Genomic DNA, 21547 nt, shown 5'->3' with positions numbered 1-21547 from the left:
TGTTGTTGTAGATTTTTGCAAATTTTGCACAAAATGGTGAATGGATTATAGTCGTATCGCAAGTTTCTACCTCCAAGGTACTCTGACACCATTACCACATTCACATACTGATGATCAGGGGCAACCGAGGGTTCAGTAGCTTGCTCAAGGATACCGTATTTTTCGGATTATAAATCGCTCTGGAGTATAAATCGCACCGGCTGAAAATGCATAATAAAGAAGAAAAAAAAAACATATACAAGTCGCACTGGAGTATAAGTCGCATTTTTGGGGGAAATTTATTTGATAAAACCCAACACCAAGAATAGACATTTGAAAGGCAATTTAAAATAAATAAAGAATAGTGAACAACAGGCTGAATAAGTCATACTTGCCAACCCTCCCGGATTTTCCGGGAGACTCCCGAAATTCAGCGCCTCTCCCGAAAACCTCCCGGGACAAATTTTCTCCCGAAAATCTCCCGAAATTCTTCCTGAGTGACGTGTCGACAGCCTGTTTTCACGTCCGCTTTCCCACAATAAAACAGCGTGCCTGCCCAATGACGTTATAACTGTAGAATGATGGAGGGCGAGTCTCTTGGTTTCTTATGTGGGTTTATTGTTAGGCACTTTCATTAACGTCCTCCCAGCGCGGCAACAACACACAACAACAGCAGTCACGTTTTCGTCTACCGTAAAGCAGTTCGGCTGCCGTAAACAGCAATGTTGTGACACTCTTAAACAGAACAACACTGCCATCTACTGTACATGCATATGTGACAATAACATCTACGGCTTTTAGAGAGTGCAGTGCACAACTGCGCACACAACAAGGAGACGAATCAGAATGCATCATCAGAGAGGGTGTTCAGCATGGTTAGAAAAAATAGTGACAGAGAATAGAACAAGGATGGACAATTCAACCCTTAACTCAACAATGAGTAGATGAGTGTTATGTGTGTGTATATGTGTAAATAAATGAACACTGAAATTCAAGTATTTCTCTTATTTATATATATATATATATATAATAAAATAAATATATATGGCTAGAATTCACTGAAAGTCAAGTGTTTTATATATATATATATATATATATATATATATATATATATATATGAAATACTTGACTTGGTGAATTCTAGCTGTAAATATACTCCTCCCCTCTTAACTACGCCCCCCAACCACGCCCCCACCCCAACCACGCCCCCCCATCCCGAAATCGGAGGTCTCAAGGTTGGCAAGTAAGTTATATGACGCATAAAAAACGGTTGACGTGTGTGTGTGACGATTGCTGATATACGTCTAGTCTCTTACGGTGAATGAGATAAATAATATTATTTGATATTTTACGGTAATGTGTTAATAATTTCACACATAAGTCGCTCCAAAGTATAAATCGCACCCCTGGCCAAACTATGAAAAAAACTGCGATTTATTATCCAAAAAATACGGTACTTCAACATTGTTACAGGGGGACCGAGGTTCGAACTCCCAACCATTAAGTTGGGGGCCAACCACTTTACCACCCGAGCTGAAAACAGAAAAACTTAGCACTTTTTGAAACGAAACAAGCTGATGAAGCTGACAATGTTGAAAGTTGCAAAACATGTTCAATGTTACTACGTTAGCTTTATAAAAACGCACAGCCCAGTGAATCATGTGCACTTTTTTCTGTGGGAAATCGGAACAATTGTCAAAGGAATAATTTTACACCTTTGGGAAAAATGTACTGCCTTAGAAGTTACTCACTTTGGCTTTTGTTTTGCTTGAAGAGATAAACACAATGTTCTCAGCTTGTTTCTTATCTGTACTGTACACACACACACACACACACACACACACACACACACACACACACACACACACACACACACACACACACACACACACACACACACACACACACACGCACCATTCTCTCTAGCCGTACCATGTGCGTATAGAGCGAGAGTAGACAAGAGTGTGTGTGTGTGTGTCCAACACACACACACACTAAGTTAACTTTCGGTTTGACATCTCCACTAAGGCGGGGCAGCAAGGTTGTGTGTAGACTATAGCAGTGTTTTTCAACCACTGTGCCGCGGCACACTAGTGTGCCATGAGATACAGTCTGGTGTGCTGTGGGAGATTATCTAATTTCACCGATTTGGGGTAAAAAATATTTTTTGCAAACCAGTAATTATAGTCTGTAAATGATATGTTGTTGTTGAGTGTTGGTGCTGTCTAGAGCTCCGCAGAGTAACCGTGTAATACTCTTCCATATCAGTAGGTGGCTAATTGCTTTGTAGATGTCGGAAACAGCGGGAGGCAGTGTGCAGGTAAAAAGGTGTCTAATGCTTAAACCAAAAATAAACAAAAGGTGAGTGCCCCTAAGAAAAGGCATTGAAGATTAGGGAAGGCTATGCAGAACGAAACTAAAACTGAACTGGCTACAAAGTAAACCAAAACAGAATGCTGGACGACAGCAAAGACTTACTGTGGAGCAAAGATGGCGTCCACAATGTACATCCGAACATGACATGACAATCGACAATGTCCCCACGAAGAAGGATAAAAACAAAGTAGATGCGGGAAATATCGCTCAAAGGAAGACTTGAAACTGCTCCAGGAAAATACCAAAAAAAGAGAAAAAGCCACTAAAATAGGAGCGCAAGACAAGAAGTAAAACACTACACACAGGAAAACAGCAAAAAACTCCAAATAGGTCACGGCGTGATGTGACAGGTGGTGACAGTACACCTACTTTGAGACAAGAGCTATATTGATGCACGCTTGGTTATGGTTTAAATTCATATCCAACAATTGCGACTTTTTACTGTCAACTGAGTTTCGTTGTTTAATGATTTCTGCTGGTGGTGTGCCTCCGGATTTTGTCAACACAAAAAATGTGCCTTCGCTCAAAAAAGGTTGAAAATCACTGGACTATAGCGACCATTTTCAGAAAAAGTGCCAGACTTTAGACAGCTTGGTCTTCTCTCCAGCGCTGGTGTTGCTACTGATTGTATTTAGCCCTTTTTTTTTTTTAGAATAATTATCGGACATCTCTAGTAATTATATAAAGAATGTAACTCACATAAAACAATACATATTATCGAGTTCACAATAGTAATTAGATTCTGTCACCAAGGGGGATAATGTACAATGTTCTTTTACATATATAATCATCATTTATTTGTTTTCTGCATGTAGGACTGTGAGTATTCTCCATGACATGTTTTACATTTGGTGGGTTTGTGTTACAGATGAATTGGATCGACATTATTTCCTATGTTTAAAGGAAGACCGTCAAAAATAAGAAGCATTATAATTGAAAATAAAATGTTAATTCTGAAGGATTGATTAGAGTTTCTTTTCCACCATTAGGGAGGACTTTGAAGCCGGATCCATGCTGCGTCTTCATATCCACACACACCGAGCCCGGCTCCGGTTGTTCCGAGGGCTGGGTGCGGAACACAGCGTGGTTCCTGGCACCTTGTCCTAATGAGCAGTTTGCATCCCTGGCATCGCACCACCCCAGCTCCCCCGCTTGCACTTGATTTTGTTTATTTATGCATTAACTCCGGTGTTCCTCGGCTCCGGTGACGTTCCGGGAGGGACGGCGCTCGGAATGGCAGCGCTGTCTCTTGCCAGTGTTGAAGGGTAATGGGCCCACCCACCGGCTGACGGATCTAAAAGGGTGATTAACGAACACCCCGGGGAGAAAAGCGGTGGGTGGGAGGGTAGCGCACTTTCTCTTTGTTCTTCCAGACTTCATTCTTTTCCACTTTCTTTTTCGCCTTTGAGAAGCAAAGTCGCTCCACACCCTACCCAGCCGCCAGATGTGCATAAACAAACCGGCTTCTCTCCTGGCTGCTCGTTCCCCAGCGGGCTCCTGAGGTAATCTGCATCATTTTGTCGCCATGCTGACAGGCCGGGCGGCGTCCATCAATCTAAATGAGGCGGCGTGATGTGCCTCATACATCCTGGCCCGGGTCCTCGGCGCTCCTCAGACGGAAACACAGAGGCCTATTTTATGGCGCTATATATAAACGGCCAGGTTGATGGGCTTCTAAAAATATGGCGCTCTTTAAATGTCTCCACTTTCTGATAAAAGAAAGACGGTCCATGTTCTACTTTTTTTTTGTTCATACGTACTCAACCTGACCTGACTTCCACTGGAAGGACATCCGTCCATCAGCAGCCTTTACCGACTATCTCCTCAGCGAGGACCCGTCTCACTTTCCTTCAGCGAAAAGTTTTGATGATGATGAAGATAAGAGCTAATTCAAGGCTGGCGGAGAGGTTAAATGTTGCCACACTGCAAAAACTGAAATCTAAGTAAAGATTAAATATCTCAAATAAGGGTGATATTTGCTTATTTTCTGTCTGATAAGATAATTCTTCTCACTAAGTAGATTTTAAGTGAGAGTGGTTTACTTGTTTTAAGTAATTTGCTCCTAAATGCTGAGATTTGATGACCTATATTGAGTAAAACATGCTTGAAACTAGAATGTCAACTGTTGCAAAGCTGTGTCATCAACACTCACAAGTACAAACCCCGTTTCCATATGAGATGGGAAATTGTGTTAGATGTAAATATAAACTTGATTGCACAGGTGGGCCCTCGTCAGATTTCACTGGGTGACATTATCTGGCCTAAATTTGAGTGCAGCATATGTACATACCGCATGTATACCACTGTCCCAGAATATACTCTGTGGCCGATTCTCTTTAGCACTATAGTGCAATATGTTATATACCCATGTAGAAACAAAGAAAAGCAAAATATGAACTTAAAACATTAAAACACACAACATGAATATTGACTCACTATCAAGGCAGGCCTGGAGTTTGTTTACTATTGAAAGAAAGAATGGTAATAGCGTGGTTAACCATCCATAATGATCAGTGCCCCAAATCCCGTCTCACACATGTACCGTAAATTCCCTACGCTTTGAACCCTGTGGCTTATAAATTGGTGCGGCTAATTTATGGATTATTGTTCATTGACGGTTATAAAGCAAATAGTTTTCATTAAACACATGCAAAGACACATAAATGGTGTGAATTTCGGCTGTTTAAACCTTTGAACCGGAAGTAGAAGTGTCGTTTCGTCTTCTAATCGTCTATATAGATCTGCATAAGTCCTAAAAATGTGTGCGCGTCGGCCATTTTTCCATAGTCTTCAACCAACTGAGTCAATTCCTGACATTCAACAAAATATTTGATACATTTCAATCAGGTTTTTGTTCTCATCAAAAAACAGAGACTGCTCTGATTAAAGTTATCAATGACATAAAGTTGAAAACTGAAAGCATGGTTGGACTAAACGGAAAAGTACTGCAATGGTGTAAGTCCTACTACAAACCCCGTTTCCATATGAGTTGGGAAATTGTGTTAGATGTAAATATAAACGGAATACAATTATTTGCAAATCATTTTCAACACATATTCAGTTGAATATGCTACAAAGACAACATATTTGATGTTCAAACTCATAAACGTTTTTTTTTTGCAAATAATCATTAACTTTACAATTTGATGCCAGCAACATGTGACAAAGAAGTTGGGAAAGGTGGCAATAAATACTGATAAAGTTGAGGAATGCTCATCAAACACTTATTTGGAACATCCCACAGGTGAACAGGCAAATTGGGAACAGGTGGGTGCCTTGATTGGATATAAAAGTAGATTCCATGAAATGCTTTGTCATTCACAAACAAGGATGGGTCGAGGGTCAACACTTTGTCAACAAATGCGTGAGCAAATTGTTGAACAGTTTAAGAAAATCGTTTCTCAACCAGCTATTGCAAGGAATTTAGGGATTTCACCATCTACGGTCTGTAATATCAACAAAGGGTTCAGAGAATCTGGAGAAATCACTGCACGTAAGCAGCTAACCCCGTGATCTCCGATCCCTCAGGCTGTACTGCATCAACAAGCGACATCAGTGTGTAAAGGATATCACCACATGGGCTCAGGAACACTTCAGAAATTCACTGTCAATAACTACGGTTGGTCGCTACATCTGTAAGTGCAAGTTAAAACTCCCCTATGCAAGGCGAAAACCGTTTATCAACAACACCCAGAAACGCCGCCGGCTCCGCTGGGCCTGAGCTCATCTAAGATGAACTGATACAAAGTGGAAAAGTGTTCTGTGGTCTGACGAGTCCACATTTCAAATTGTTTTTGGAAACTGTGGACGTCGTGTCCTCCGGACCAAAGAGGAAAGAACCATCCGGATTGTTATAGGCTCAAAGTTGAAAAGCCAGCATCTGTGATGGTATGGGGGTGTATTAGTGCCCAAGACATGGGTAATTTGCACATCTGTGAAGGCGCCATTAATGCTGAAAGGTACATACAGGTTTTGGAGCAACATATGTTGCCATCCAAGCAACGTTACCATGGACGCCCCTGCTTATTTCAGCAAGACAATGCCAAGCCGCGTGTTACATCAACGTGGCTTCATAGTAAAAGAGTGCGGGTACTAGACTGGCCTGTCTGTAGTCCAGACCTGTCTCCCATTGAAAATGTGTGGCGCATTATGAAGCCTAAAATACCACAACGGAGACCCCGGACTGTTGAACAACTTAAGCTGTACATCAAGCAAGAGTGGGAAAGAATTCCACCTGAGAAGCTTAAAAAATGTGTCTCCTCAGTTCCCAAACGTTTACTGAGTGTTGTTAAAAGGAAAGGCCATGTAACACAGTGGTGAACATGCCCTTTCCCAACTACTTTGGCACGTGTTGCAGCCATGAAATGCTAAGTTAATTATTATTTGCAAAAAATAAATAAAGTGTATGAGTTTGAACATCAAATATGTTGTCTTTGTCGTGCATTCAATTGAATATGGGTTGAAAAGGATTTGCAAATCATTGTATTCCGTTTATATTTACATCTAACACAATTTCCCAACTCATATGGAAACGGGGTTTGTATAAGACTACTTTTTTAAAGTAATAATTTCTTATTTCAAGCATGAAAAAACATCATGACTTTGACACAATTGTGTCTCATAATTAAAACAGATGACAGCCAAATGGACTTTGCTGTTCTATTTTCAATGAAACAATAGAAAACACGTACTCATATAGTAGTACAGTAAACTGACAGTTAATATTTAAACATTTAACATGTGATATTTCTAACAATTTTGAACAGAAATAGTTCATGCACATTCAGATAAATTCTTCAAAATCACAATCAAAACAATTTTGTCCGGGGGCCGGGCTGTATATATGCGCACTAATTGATTGAAAGAGCACGCACTTGGCGCGATGATGTCATATTATCGATGGAAAAATGCATCTTTAGACAATATGATTTGCCTGAGCGGCTAGGAGACGCCGAGAGTAACAAGCGGTTGCCTTGTTGCCTTTCTATTAAGAACAATAAATTAGTTTTTAGTATAAGTTTGCTGATTTCAAGAAATGTACACTGCAAAAAGTCAGTGTTCAAAAACAAGGGAAAAAAAATACAAAAGTTAGGGGTATTTTTTTTAACTAAGCAAAATTATCTGCCAATAGAACAAGAAAATTTGGCTTGTCAAGACTTTCCAAAACAAGTAAAATTAGCTAACCTCAATTAACCCAAAAATTCCTTAAAATAAGTATATTCTCACTAAAAACAAGTGCACTTTTCTTGGTAGAAAAAACAAATATGAGACCTTTTTTCTCAATATGTTGAAAAATATTCTTAAATTAAGTAAATGGTAGTGCCATTATCTTGACATAATGATATGCGCTCGGCAATACATTTCTTGCATTTTCCCATCGATAACATGACATCATCGCGCCAAATGCGTGCTCTTTCAGTCAATTAGCGCGCAAGGAATATATATATATATATATATATATATATATATATATATATATATATATATATATATATATATATATATATATATGTATATATATATATAAAAAAATTTTTTTAATTGTAATTTTTGAGGAATTTACCTGAATGCGCATGAACTATTTCTGTTCAAAATTGTTAGAAATATCACATGTTAAATGTTTAAATATTAACTGTCAGTTTACTGTACTGTGCCAACTGTACTACTATATGAGTACGTGTTTTCTATTGTTTCATTGAAAATAAAACAGCAAAGTCAATTTGGCTGTCATCTGTTTTAATCATGAGACACAATTGTGTCAAAGTCATGATTTTTTTATTTCATGCTTGAAATAAGAAATTATTACTTTAAAAAAGTAGTTTTTTATACTTGTGAGTGTTGATGACACAGCTTTGCAACAGTTGATATTCTAGTTTCAAGCATGTTTTACTCAATATAGGTCATCAAATCTCAGCAACAAGCTGTAATATCTTACTGAGATAATTTAGGACCAAAACACTTAAAACAAATAAAACACTCTAACATAAAATCTGCTTAGTGAGAAGAATTATCTTATCAGACAGAAAATAAGCAAATGTCACCCTTATTTGAGATATTCAATCTTACTTAGATTTCAGTTATGTCAAGATAATGGCACTAGCATTTACTTAATTAAAGAATATTTTTCAACATATTGAGCAAAAAGGTCTAATTTTTTTTCCTACCAAGAAAAGTGCACTTGTTATTAGTGAGAATATACTTATTTTAAGGTATTTTTGGGTTCATTGAGGTTTGCTAATTTTACTTGTTTTGGAAAGTCTTGACAAGCCAAATTTTCTTGTTCTATTGGCAGATAATTTTGCTTAGTTCAAATAAAATACCCCTCATTTTTGTATTTTTTTTTCTTGTTTTTGAACACCGACTTTTTGCAGTGTACCGACTATCTCCTCAGCGAGGACCCATCTCACTTTCCTTCAGCGGAATGTTTTGATGATGAAGAAGATGCGAGCTAATTCAAGGCTGGCGGAGGACAAGGACGCCAGGAGTTAAAGCCCAGATGGCGAAGAGGTTAAATGTTGCCAGGCCGCTTTGTAAGATGATAAACAAGCCGACGCCCCTCCACCCCTTCCATTGGTTGCTTTCTGGTCTTCTGACTTGACATCCATCTGCCTGCTGTTAGCTTCCTCCTGTCACAGCAGGATTACGATAAAAGTCTTGTTTTCAAAGAGGCGACCTTCATCACACGTGTGACGCTTTATGTTGAAGGGAAGCATTTGCAAACATGTGACATCTGTCACGCCACTTACGGGGGTGAGGAGGGAGGGGCAGCCTCGTATTGTTGTTTTTGCTAATGGTTCTAAGGTTATGTCTACACTAAGCCGGATAACTCCTTAAACGAATAATTATTTCGCCTAAGCCCCGTTTCAGCCACACTAAACCATCGTTTAAAGGGGAACATTATCACAATTTCAGAATGGTTAAAACCATTAAAAATCAGTTCCCAGTGGCTTATTATATTTTTCGAAGTTTTTTTCAAAATTGTACCCATCACCAGTGTTGGGACTAACGCGTTACAAAGTAACGCCGTTAGTTTCGGCGGTAACTAGTAATCTAACGCGTTATTTTTTTATATTCAGTAACTCAGTTACCGTTACTACATGATGCGTTACTGCGTTATTTTACGTTACTTTTTATGTAGTATAAAGTGTGTTTTATCGGAGCGCTGTGTCATCGTTCTGATTCTTCTTGTGTCACAAGCCGGAGAAGAGAGAGAGACATATGCGCTCTGTGTGGGTGTGTGTGAGTGTGAGTGTGGGGAGCGAGGTGGGGTGCGTGTCTGATCATGGCGGAGCCAGAAGTCGAGTTTGCTAACATGGAGATATTTTCACTACTTTTCTTTTGTCAAGCACAAAGAAAATAACATTTTAGTTAAATGTAAATTGTGCTTTGGATCAAAGATGCCATCTACTGCCCAAAACAGCAATTCAAATCTGCTGAAACAAGCTACATAGCAACATGCTTCGACAAAGCTAGTAAAGAGAGACAGAGACTCTGATGCCACTTCACCTCCACCACCACTACCATTCACCGCTGAAGGTACACACTCTGTCAATCAATGTTCCCTCTAATTGTTCATGTATTATTAAACACCGACATTTATTTAATAATACCACCTTAACATTTGACAACCAAACAATTACACAAGGCGAATCAGTAAAGAATCTGGGTATTATCTTCGACCCAACTCTCTCGTTTGAGTCACACATTAAGAGTGTTACTAAAACGGCCTTCTTTCATCTCCGTAATATCGCTAAAATTCGTTCTATTTTATCCACTAGCGACGCTGAGATCATTATTCATGCGTTCGTTACGTCTCGTCTCGATTACTGTAACGTATTATTTTCGGGGCTCCCTATGTCTAGCATTAAAAAATTACAGTTGGTACAAAATGCGGCTGCTAGACTTTTGACAAGAACAAGAAAGTTTGATCATATTACGCCTATACTGGCTCACCTGCACTGGCTTCCTGTGCACTTAAGATGTGACTTTAAGGTTTTACTACTTACGTATAAAATACTACACGGTCTAGCTCCGTCCTATCTTGTCGATTGCATTGTACCATATGTCCCGGCAAGAAATCTGCGTTCAAAGAACTCCGGCTTATTAGTGATTCCCAGAGCCCAAAAAAAGTCTGCGGGCTATAGAGCGTTTTCTATTCGGGCTCCAGTACTATGGAATGCCCTCCCGGTAACAATTAGAGATGCTACCTCAGTAGAAGCATTTAAGTCCCATCTTAAAACTCATTTGTATACTCTAGCCTTTAAATAGCCCCCCTGTTAGACCAGTTGATCTGCCGTTTCTTTTCTTTTCTCCTCTGCTCCCCTTTTCCTTGAGGGGGGGGGGCACAGGTCCGGTGGCCATGGATGAAGTGCTGGCTGTCCAGAGTCGGGACCCGGGGTGGACCGCTCGCCTGTGCATCGGCAGGGAACATCTCTGCGCTGCTGACCCGTCTCTGCTCGGGATGGTGTCCTGCTGGCCCCACTATGGACTGGACTCTTACTATTATGTTGGATCCACTATGGACTGGACTCTCACAATATTATGTCAGACCCACTCGACATCCATTGCTTTCGGTCTCCCCTAGAGGGGGGGGGGGTTACCCACATATGCGGTCCTCTCCAAGGTTTCTCATAGTCATTCACATCGACGTCCCACTGGGGTGAGTTTTTCCTTGCCCGTATGTGGGCTTTGTACCGAGGATGTCGTTGTGGCTTGTGCAGCCCTTTGAGACACTTGTGATTTAGGGCTATATAAATAAAGATTGATTGATTGATTGATTGATGTGTGAGCAAATGCAAAAAGTCCCTGAGCATTGAGTGGAGTCCATGTGAGCAACATCACACGTGCACACCGTGGCTACACCAGCAGCACACCTGTCCCAAACCTCACTAAATAACAACTTACATCTCCATCCATCCATCCATTTTCTACCGCTTGTCCCTTTCGGGGTCGCTGGAGCCGATCTCAGCTGCATTCGGGCGGAAGGCAGGGTACACCTTGGACAAGTCCCCACCTCATCACAGGGCCAACACAGATAGACAGACAACATTCTCTTATTATTAGAATCAAATGACAGCAGTCATTTCCATTTCTAATATAAGTGTTTAGGCCTACTTATAATGACAATAACAAAAAATATTGTTTTTCATGAACTGTGTACTTGTATTGTTTGTCTGGGTGGAGGTCCTGCTTTGGAAATAATTTGTACCCCTTTCAGACATTGCATTTAGTTCCCATTAAAACATTCACATGTTGCACAATGAGATGTAAGCAGGGGATCATGTGTACATTCCTGCAACTTCCTGTTTGTAAAAAATATATTTTTATTAGTATTTATTTAATATACTAACAGCATTTAATGATTAATATTTATAAATTAAGATTCCTAATAAATGACACTAGAATAAGCACACATTTGATTGGTAAATCATAGTGTAACGACCTGGAATGACACTTTATGTGTGGTGTTGGAGTTGTCCGACTTTTTGTGTGGCTGTAAACGCATCACTGGCTAAGTGCCATATGTGCAAGTGTTGGCGCACGTGAGAGAGCGAGCGGCTGCTGTTGATATAACAAAGTAGCTTTTGGTCTGGTTTGTACTGCAGAAAATGACCAGTTTTGCTAGATATCATTTTTTTTACTAATGTTTTGGTGATGTGTTTATGGCCGACAGTAAAGAGTTTTGCTCAGTAAAGTGATCGATGGAATTCATGTCCTCAAAGCGTCTCGACAGACGTTACAATATTTGAACAATGATGACGAAAACGGTTTTCTCTGTCGTGTCCGTGTCGTGTCGAAAATTGTTATGCGTTTATTTTTTTATTTGATTTTGTGCATGGCATAGATTTGCCGTGCGCAGAGGACGCTTGAGCAGTGCGCAATTGCACATGCGCGCTCCTGAGAGGGAACGTTGCTGTCAATTCTCTTATATACTCTTTCATTCTAGACTTCTCTAAACTAAAACTGGGGAAATGTGTAGTGTTCTGGGTTTCAGACATGATTTTGTATAAGAATTACTTGAGGAAGAAAATGCCTGGTTAGACTTTGTGTATGTAGTGTGTGCCTTTCTTGGTTTACATCTATGCTGTTATTATGCTGTTTGTTACTTATGTATGTTATGTTGCAGCTATTTAAAATAGTTTTGTCAATTTGTTCTGGCCAGAAACAAATTGGCCTTTGTAACATATCTTTGTCTTTGTGTGTTGTATGTAGACCACATGGCTTAGCAGAGTTGAGTGATGCAAATGCATGTCAAGTTGATCAACAGATTGAATTATTCTCCAGTGCAATAACAGTACTGAAATGAAGGCTAAAAGGGCATTAATTGGAGCTTTAAAAAAAAAAGAAAAAAGAAGTAACTAAATAGTTACTTTTCACAGTAACGCATTAGTTTTTGGTGTAAGTAACTGAGTTAGTAACTGAGTTACTTTTGAAATGAAGTAACTAGTAACTGTAACTAGTTACTGCTTTTCAGTAACTAACCCAACACTGCCCATCACGCAATATCCCTAAAAAAAGCTTCAAAGTGCCTGATTTTAACCATCGTTATAAACACCCGTCCATTTTCCTGTGACGTCACATAGTGAAGCCAACACAAACAAACATGGCGGAAAGAACAGCAAGATATAGCGACATTAGCTCGGATTCAGACTCGGATTTCAGCGGCTTAAGCGATTCAACAGATTACGCATGTATTGAAACGGATGGTTGTAGTGTGGAGGCAGGTAGCGGAAACAAAATTGAAGAAGAAACTGAAGCTATTGAGCCATATCAGTTTGAACCGTATGCAAGCGAAACCGACGAAAACGACACGACAGCCAGCGACACGGGAGAAAGCGAGGACGAATTCGGCGATCGCCTTCTAACCAACAATTGGTGTGTGTTTGTTTGGCATTAAAGGAAACTAACAACTATGAACTAGGTTTACAGCATATGAAATACATTTGGCAACAACATGCACTTTGAGAGTGCAGACAGCCCAATTTTCATCAATGAATATATTCTGTAGACATACCCTCATCCGCGCTCTTTTCCTGAAAGTTGATCTGTCCAGTTTTGGAGTTGATGTCAGCAGCCAGGGAAGCTAGGGTCAATATTCTTCTCTTGATCATCTTCGGGACGGTGTGAGCCAAGACATCCAGGGGGTTTAGTTCGCTCGTCTGCGGGAGCAAACTGCCGCCATTGCTTGCCGTGCTACCGAGGTCCTTTGTCCCTGAATTGCTCACACACTCCGGCAGATTCAATGGGGGTCTGGCGGCAGATTTCTTTGACTTTATTGTTGGAAATGCATCTGCTTTGAGCGTCGCAGGATATCCACACATTCTTGTCATCTCTGTCGTAGCATAGCTTTCGTCGGTAAAGTGTGCGGAACAAACGTCCAATTTCTTGCCACTTTCGCATCTTTGGGCCACTGGTGCAACTTGAATCCGTCCCTGTTTGTGTTGTTACACCTTCCGACAACACACCGACGACGCATGATGTCTCCAAGGTACGGAAAACAGTCGAAAAAACGGAAAATAACAGAGCTGATTTGACTCGGTGTTTGAGAAAATGGCGGATTGCTTCCCGTTGTGACGTCATCGCTCCGAGAGCGAATATTAGAAAGGCGTTTAATTCGCCAAAATTCACCCATTTAGAGTTCGGAAATCGGTTAAAAAAATATATGGTCTTTTTTCTGCAACATCAAGGTATATATTGACGCTTACATAGGTCTGGTGATAATGTTCCCCTTTAAGGTCGTCCTCCTTGGATTTTTTTGTACATGGGTAAGTGCGCCTGGCATATCTTGAATCTCCGGCTCCTAGCTTTGTATAGACTCATTGATCGTTTACAAACTGAGTTTGGAGAGGAAGTGAAGTCAGACAGACCGCGCCCCACACAGGAAGTGACATCAGAAAGAACGCGACCACAGCCAGCTTCATAACAACCGGAGCTAACCACTGGAAAGATGGAGGCGAGTCATCCAGACATGCCCGTGTTTCTCATTCCTCTACATCAGTGGTTCTTAACCTGGGTTCGATCGAACCCTAGGGGTTCGGCGGAAGTCGAGACACACCTGACTCATTGTGTAAATAAAAACTTCTCCATATCGGCGTATTATGGATACGGCAACAGCAGAAGTCACACTGATTTGCAGGTGTGTAATTTGTTGTGAGTTTATGCACTGTGTTGGTTTTGTTCTTTGAACAAGGTGATGTTCATGCATGGTTCATTTTGTGCACCGGGTATTGTGACCAAACAGCTCAATTTTTGTTTAATCTGACCACAGAACTTTCTTCCAGAAGGTCTTATCTCTGTCCATGGGATGTCAGATGAAACAAAAAGAAAATCGAGCTGTTTGGCCACAATACCCAGTAATATGTTTGGAGGAGACAAGGTGAGGCCTTTAATCCCAGGAACACTATCCTACCGTCAAGCATGGTGGTGGTAGTATTATGGTCTGGGCCTGTTTTTCTGCCAATGGAACTGGTGCTTTACAGAGAGTAAATGGGACAATGAAAAAGGAGGATTACCTCAAAATTTTTCAGGAGAACCTAAAATCATTAGCCCGGAGGTTGGGTCTTGGGCGCAGTTGGGTGCTCCAACAGGACAATGACCCCAAACACACGTCAAAAGTGGTAAAGGAATAAATAAGGCTAGAATTAAGGTTTTAGAATGGCCTTCCCAAAGTCCTGACTTAAACGTGTGGACAATGCCGAAAAAACAAGTCCATGTCAGAAAACCAACAAATTTAGCTGAAATGCTCCAATTTTGTCAAGAGGAGTGGTCAAAAATTCAACCAGAAGCTTGTGGATGGCTACCAAAAGCACCTTATTGCAGTGAAACTTGCCAAGGGACATGTAACCAAATATTAACATTGCTGTATGTATACTTTTGACCCAGCAGATTTGGTCACACTTCCAGTAGACCCATAATAAATTCATAAAAGAACCAAACTTCATGAATATTTTCTGTGACCAACAAGTATGTGCTCCAATCATCCATCCATCCATCCATCCATCCATCCATCCATCCATCCATCTTCTTCCGCTTATCCGAGGTCAGGTCGCGGGGGCAGCAGCCTAAGCAGGGAAGCCCAGACTTCCCTCTCCACAGCCACTTCGTCCAGCTCTTCCCGGGGGATCCCGAGGCGTTCCCAGGCCAGCCGGGAGACATAGTCTTCCCAACGTGTCCTGGGTCTTCCCCGGGCCCTCCTACTGGTCGGACGTGCCCTAAACACCTTCCGAGGGAGGCGATCGGGTGGCATCCTGACCAGATGCCCGAACCACCTCATCTGGCTCCTCTCGATGTGGAGGAGCAGCGGCTTTACTTTGAGCTCCCCGCGGATGACAGAGCTTCTCACCCTATCTCTAAGGTAGAGCCCTGCCACCCGGCGGAGGAAACTCATTTCGGCTGCTTGTACCCGTGATCTTGTCCTTTCGGTTATAACCCAAAGCTCATGACCATAGGTGAGGATGGGAACGTAGATCAACCGGTAAATTGAGAGCTTTAGGGACGGCGTGGCGCAGTGGAAGAGTGGCCGTGCGCGACCCGAGGGTCCCTGGTTCAATCCCCACCTAGTACCAACCTTGTCATGTCCATTGTGTCCTGAGCAAGACACTTCACCCTTGCTCCTGATGGGTGCTGGTTAGCGCCTTGCATGGCAGCTCCCTCCATCAGTGTGTGAATGTGTGTGTGAATGGGTAAATGTGGAAGTAGTGTCAAAGCGCTTTGAGTACCTTGAAGGTAGAAAAGCGCTATACAAGTACAACCCATTTATCATTTATTTATCATTTGCCTTCCGGCTCAGCTCCTTCTTCACCACAACGGATCGATACAGCGTCCGCATTACTGAAGATGCCGCACCGATCCGCCTGTCGATCTCACGATCCACTCTTCCCTCACTCGTGAACAAGACTCCGAGGTACTTGAACTCCTCCACTTGGGGCAGGGTCTCCTCCCCAACCCGGAGATGGCACTCCACCCTTTTCCGGGCGAGAACCATGGACTCGGACTTGGAGGTGCTGATTCTCATCCCAGTCGCTTCACACTCGGCTGCGAACCGATCCAGCGAGAGCTGAAGATCCTGGCCAGATGAAGCCATCAGGACCACATCATCTGCAAAAAGCAGAGACCAAATCCTGCAGCCACCAAACCGGATCCCTTCAACGCCTTGACTGCGCCTAGAAATTCTGTCCATAAAAGTTATGAACAGAATCGGTGACAAAGGGCAGCCTTGGCGGAGTCCAACCCTCACTGGAAACGTGTCCGACTTACTGCCGGCAATGCGGACCAAGCTCTGACACTGATCATACAGGGAACGGACTGCCACAATCAGACAGTCCGATACCCCATACTCCCTGAGTACTCCCCACAGGACTTCCCGAGGGACACGGTCGAATGCCTTCTCCAAGTCCACAAAACACATGTAGACTGGTTGGGCAAACTCCCATGCACCCTCAAGGACCCTGCCGAGAGTATAGAGCTGGTCCACAGTTCCACGACCAGGACGAAAACCACACTGTTCCTCCTGAATCCGAGGTTCGACTATCCGGCGTAGCCTCCTCTCCAGTACACCTGAATAGACCTTACCGGGAAGGCTGAGGAGTGTGATCCCACGATAGTTAGAACACACCCTTCGGTTCCCCTTCTTAAAGAGAGGAACCACCACCCCGGTCTGCCAATCCAGAGGTACCGCCCCCGATGTCCACACGATGCTGCAGAGTCTTGTCAACCAAGACAGCCCCACAGCATCCAGAGCCTTAAGGAACTCCGGAGTGCTCCAATCACTCTATCACAAAAAAATAAGAGTTGTAGAAATGATTGGAAACTCAAGACATGATGTTCTTTACAAGTGTATGTCAACTTTTGAGCACGACTGTATATCCAGAAGATATGAAAGCACACGAGCAGTATGTCGCAGTCTGTTGAGGTGAGGAGCACATAATGTGACTCACAACAAACATGACATTTAGATGGAGCAGGAAAACAAATAAAATACTTTACTTGTGTTATTTCCCTGTAAGTGCGAGCTGAGATGGAGGGGAGTGCATGAAACAGAACGTTCAATTCAGTTAGCAGCGGGACAAAAATGGAGTGCAATTTGTGGAGTGTAAATTGCTCATTGTCTTGTGCAAAAATTGCTCTATTCAAGCACTGACATTGACACAACACTGGACCAAGTCTGCAGGCTGTGCAAGGACACTGAATAAAAGGCATTTTGACGTCTTTTTCCACATGAATACAAGGTTCAGTTTTTTTCTCCCCTCTAGCACAGAGCTTGAGTCACAATCTGGCACATTCACGGCAGGCTGAATGTTCGCCACTTGCTTGTTTTTCATGTGTGGAAAACAACACGCACCTCTGATCAGCTGTCTTTGGGGTATCAGCCTGGCTGTGCGCTCTGGTCCCCCTCCTCTAATATTTGCACATTTCCAATATGTGCTCATTGACATTTGGATTTCCCAGAGAGCGTCGAGGCAGGTTGCCAGTTTCTTTTTTCCCCTCTCCCTCTCTGAGCATAAATTTATAAATTGAAAAAAAAAAGAGGCAAAAAAATGACCTTAATCCGCTCGCCGTCATTCGCCATGTTCGAGCTCTGCAGGGAGCAGGTTTACCGCCGCCATCTGTTGCTTTTTTTTCATTAACAAAATCTATTTCTTCATTTAGCCGTGCATGCTCAGACAATGCCGGCGCTCCCATCGCGACGCTAAATCCTGGATTGGAAACGAATGCCAACTTGCGAGAGAGAGAGAGAGAGAGGGAGAGCGCAATGCTTTCAGATTAGCGCTGTAATTGCAGGTATAATTCCAGTGTGCTCGCCGAGGATTACGACATCGACACGTTGTAGTCAGGTAGCACGGGACCGAGGCTTGTTAAGGTCCCGGTTGAGAGGCCGTCGTATTGTCGGCATTTTCACACAATGTCTGACACGTTCACCTTTGTGATACAACGGCGGCCCCCAAAAGGGATGTGCGCCGAATCCGGGGTTTGTTTCCGCATCGACCAAATCCCGCCGATTTAACAATGCCATGTTTATGTGCCTCGGTTGCGCGTGATGTCATGCCCGGTTTCCCACTCACATTTTGCACTTCAGCACTTAAGTTCAAGTAAAGTTAAAGTACCAATGATTGTCACACACTCACTAGGTGTGGTGAAATTTGTCCTCTGCATTAGACCCATCCCCTTGTTCACCCCCTGGGAGGTGAGGGGAGCAGTGAGCAGCAGTGGTGGCCGCGCCCGGGAATCATTTTGGTGTTTAAAGGCCTACTGAAATGTGATTTTCTTATTTAAACGGTACAGCAGGTCCATTCTATGTGTCATACTTGATCATTTTGCGATATTGCCATATTTTTGCTGAGAGGATTTAGTAGAGAACATCGACGATAAAGTTCGCAACTTTTGGTCGCTGATAAAAAAAGCCTTGCCTGTACCGGAAGTAGCAGACGATATGCGCGTAACGTCACAGGTTGTGGAGCTCCTCACATCTGCACATTGTTTACAATCATGGCCACCAGCAGCGAGAGCGATTCGGACCGAGAAAGCGACGATTTCCCCATTAATTTGAGCGAGGATGAAAGATTTGTGGATGAGGAAAGTGAGAGTGAAGGACTAGAGGGCAGTGGGAGCGATTCAGATAGGGAAGATGCTGTGAGAGACGGGTGGGACCTGATATTCAGCTGGGAATGACTAAAACAGTAAATAAACACAAGACATACTCTATTAGTCACAACACAACCAGGCTTATATTTAATATGCCACAAATTAATCCCGCATAACAAACACCTCCCCCCTCCCGTCCATATGACCCGCCAATACAACTCAAACACCTGCACGACACACTCAATCCCACAGCCCAAAGTACCGTTCACCTCCCCAAAGTTCATACAGCACATATATTTCCCCAAAGTCCCCAAAGTTACGTACGTGACATGCACATAGCGGCACGCACGTACGGGCAAGCGATCAAATGTTTGGAAGACGCAGCTGCATGCGTACTCACGGTACCGCGTCTGCGCATCCAACTCAAAGTCCTCCTGGTAAGAGTCTCTGTTGTCCCAGTTCTCCACAGGCCAATGGTAAAGCTTGACTGTCATCTTTCGGGAATGTAAACAATGAAACACCGGCTGTGCTATCCGGCACAACAGTCAGGGGGTGCATTCTACGGCGGGGGTGCGTTATCCAGCACAACACCTGCCGTAATACACCGCTTCCCACCTACAGCTTTCTTCTTTGCTGTCTCCATTGTTCATTGAACAAATTGGAAAAGATTCACCAACACAGATGTAATATTTCATCATTGATATATAAACTATCAGACTGCGTGGTCGGTAGTAGTGGCTTTCAGTAGGCCTTCAACCCCCAATTCCAACCCTTGATGCTGAGTGCCAAGCAGGGAGGTAATGGGTCCCATTTTTATAGTCTTTGGTATGACTCGGCCGGGGTTTGAACTCACGACCTATCAATCTCAGGGCGGACACTCTAACCACAAGGCCACTGAGCACTTGGAAATCACTCCAGCAGCACTGAGAGCGGACTCAGTCAAACCACCTCTAGGTCAGGTGTGTCAAGTGTTGCTGTTTTGCAAGCACCAATACTCCATCAGTGTCGGCGCTAGGTACCACTGTATTTCTCCTAAGACTGCACTGCACACCTGTGTTTGCTTGTGATTAAGGATGGCTACCTTTCACATTTGAACCGATACGGCACCCTGGAATTGATACTCCACAGTAAGAATTTTCTGTACTTCCGTGCGTTCATGCAGTACTCTCAGGCCATTCAATTGATCACAACTGGACTCTTCAGTTTGTCTTTGAAAACGTTTCGCCTCTCACCCGAGCTGGTGTCATCGGTTCATCCGCGTAGACTCAGATTGATCAGATCTATCCAATCCAATCCAATCCACTTTATTTATATAGCACATTTAAACAACAAAATGTTTCCAAAGTGCTGCACAACAATATTAAACACAATTAAAAACAATATAAAATAAATATGATTAAAACAATTTCAATGGGTAAAACCAATTAAAACAGTAAATAGAAAGCAACATTTTAAAAACACAGAGGACAACAGAGGACCACACAACTCACGTAGTGTTAAAAGCCAGAGAATAAAAGTGGGTCTTAAGACGAGACTTAAAACACTCCACTGTGGGAGCAGTTTGAACATGGAGGGGCAGAGTATTCCACAGAGAAGGCCCTGTCTCCCCTGGTTTTAAGTCTCGTCTTGGACACCACAAGCTGGAGCTGGCTCTCGGACCTCAGAGCGTGCGCAGGATTGTAAGTTTGGATGAGGTCCGAGATATACTGAGGTGCCAGTCCATGTAAAGCTTTAAAAACAAACAGCAAGGTTTTAAAATCAATTCTAAAATGAACAGGGAGCCAGTGCAAACTCTCAAGGATTGGGGTTATATGCTGGCGTCTCCTGGCCCCTGTTAAAAGTCGTGCTGCCGGATTCTGGACTAACTGCAACCGGGAGAGAGCTTTTAGGCTAATGCCAGCATAAAGTGCATTGCAGTAGTCCAGGCGACTTGAAATAAAAGCATGCACGACTTGTTCAAAAAGGTTAAAAGATAAAAACGGTTTTACCTTTGCTAAAAGACGAAGATGATAAAAACTGGATTTTAAAACGCCATTGACTTGTTTGTCAAGTTGAAGCCAAGGCTGGTGACTTTGGGACGCACATAATTTTGCAATGGTCCCAAGTCAGTGAGGGCCGGACCAAAAACTAAAATTTCCGTTTTTCCCTCATTCATTATTAAAAAATTCTGGGCTAACCATAGACAGTTGAGAAGGGGTGTCAGGGGGCTGTGGCCTTTTGAAATAGGCATATAAATTTGGCAGTCGTCTGCATAAAATTGATAAGACACTCCATGCCTCTTAAAAATCTCTCCAAGAGGGAGGAGATATAGAGCGAACAGGATGGAGCCTAGAATAGATCCCTGGGGGACACCACAGTAAAGCGGAGCAGAAGAAGAAGTTGCGTCCCCCAGCCTGACAGAGAAGGACCTTTCTGACAGGTAGGATCTGAACCACTCTAATGCAGTCCCCCTGAAACCCACACAGTCTCTCAGGCGATCTAAAATAATTGTGTGGTCGACTGTGTCAAAGGCAGCTGTAAGATCTAAAAGCACTAAAATGGCAGAGCTGCCAGAATCAGATATTAAAAGCAAATCATTAAAAACCTTGATCTAGCCCAAATGCTGGTGCCA

General features: G+C 42.7%; 1 long non-coding RNA gene across 1 annotated transcript in view; it reads right to left on the bottom strand.

Moving 5' to 3' along the window:
* The window catches only part of LOC133609489 (uncharacterized), a 70214-nt gene extending 52390 nt beyond the window's left edge, over positions 1-17824 (bottom strand). Inside the window, exon 1 of the long non-coding RNA XR_009815720.1 lies at positions 17696-17824. This is a non-coding gene — a long non-coding RNA (uncharacterized lncRNA). The remainder of the gene's footprint in view (positions 1-17695) is intronic.
* Between the last annotated feature and the right edge of the window lie 3723 nt (positions 17825-21547).

This window comes from Nerophis lumbriciformis, linkage group LG07 (assembly GCF_033978685.3).
Source record: "Nerophis lumbriciformis linkage group LG07, RoL_Nlum_v2.1, whole genome shotgun sequence".
In the NCBI taxonomy this organism is placed as follows: Eukaryota; Metazoa; Chordata; class Actinopteri; order Syngnathiformes; family Syngnathidae; genus Nerophis; species Nerophis lumbriciformis.
This window is presented reverse-complemented; position numbering and strand designations above follow the sequence as displayed.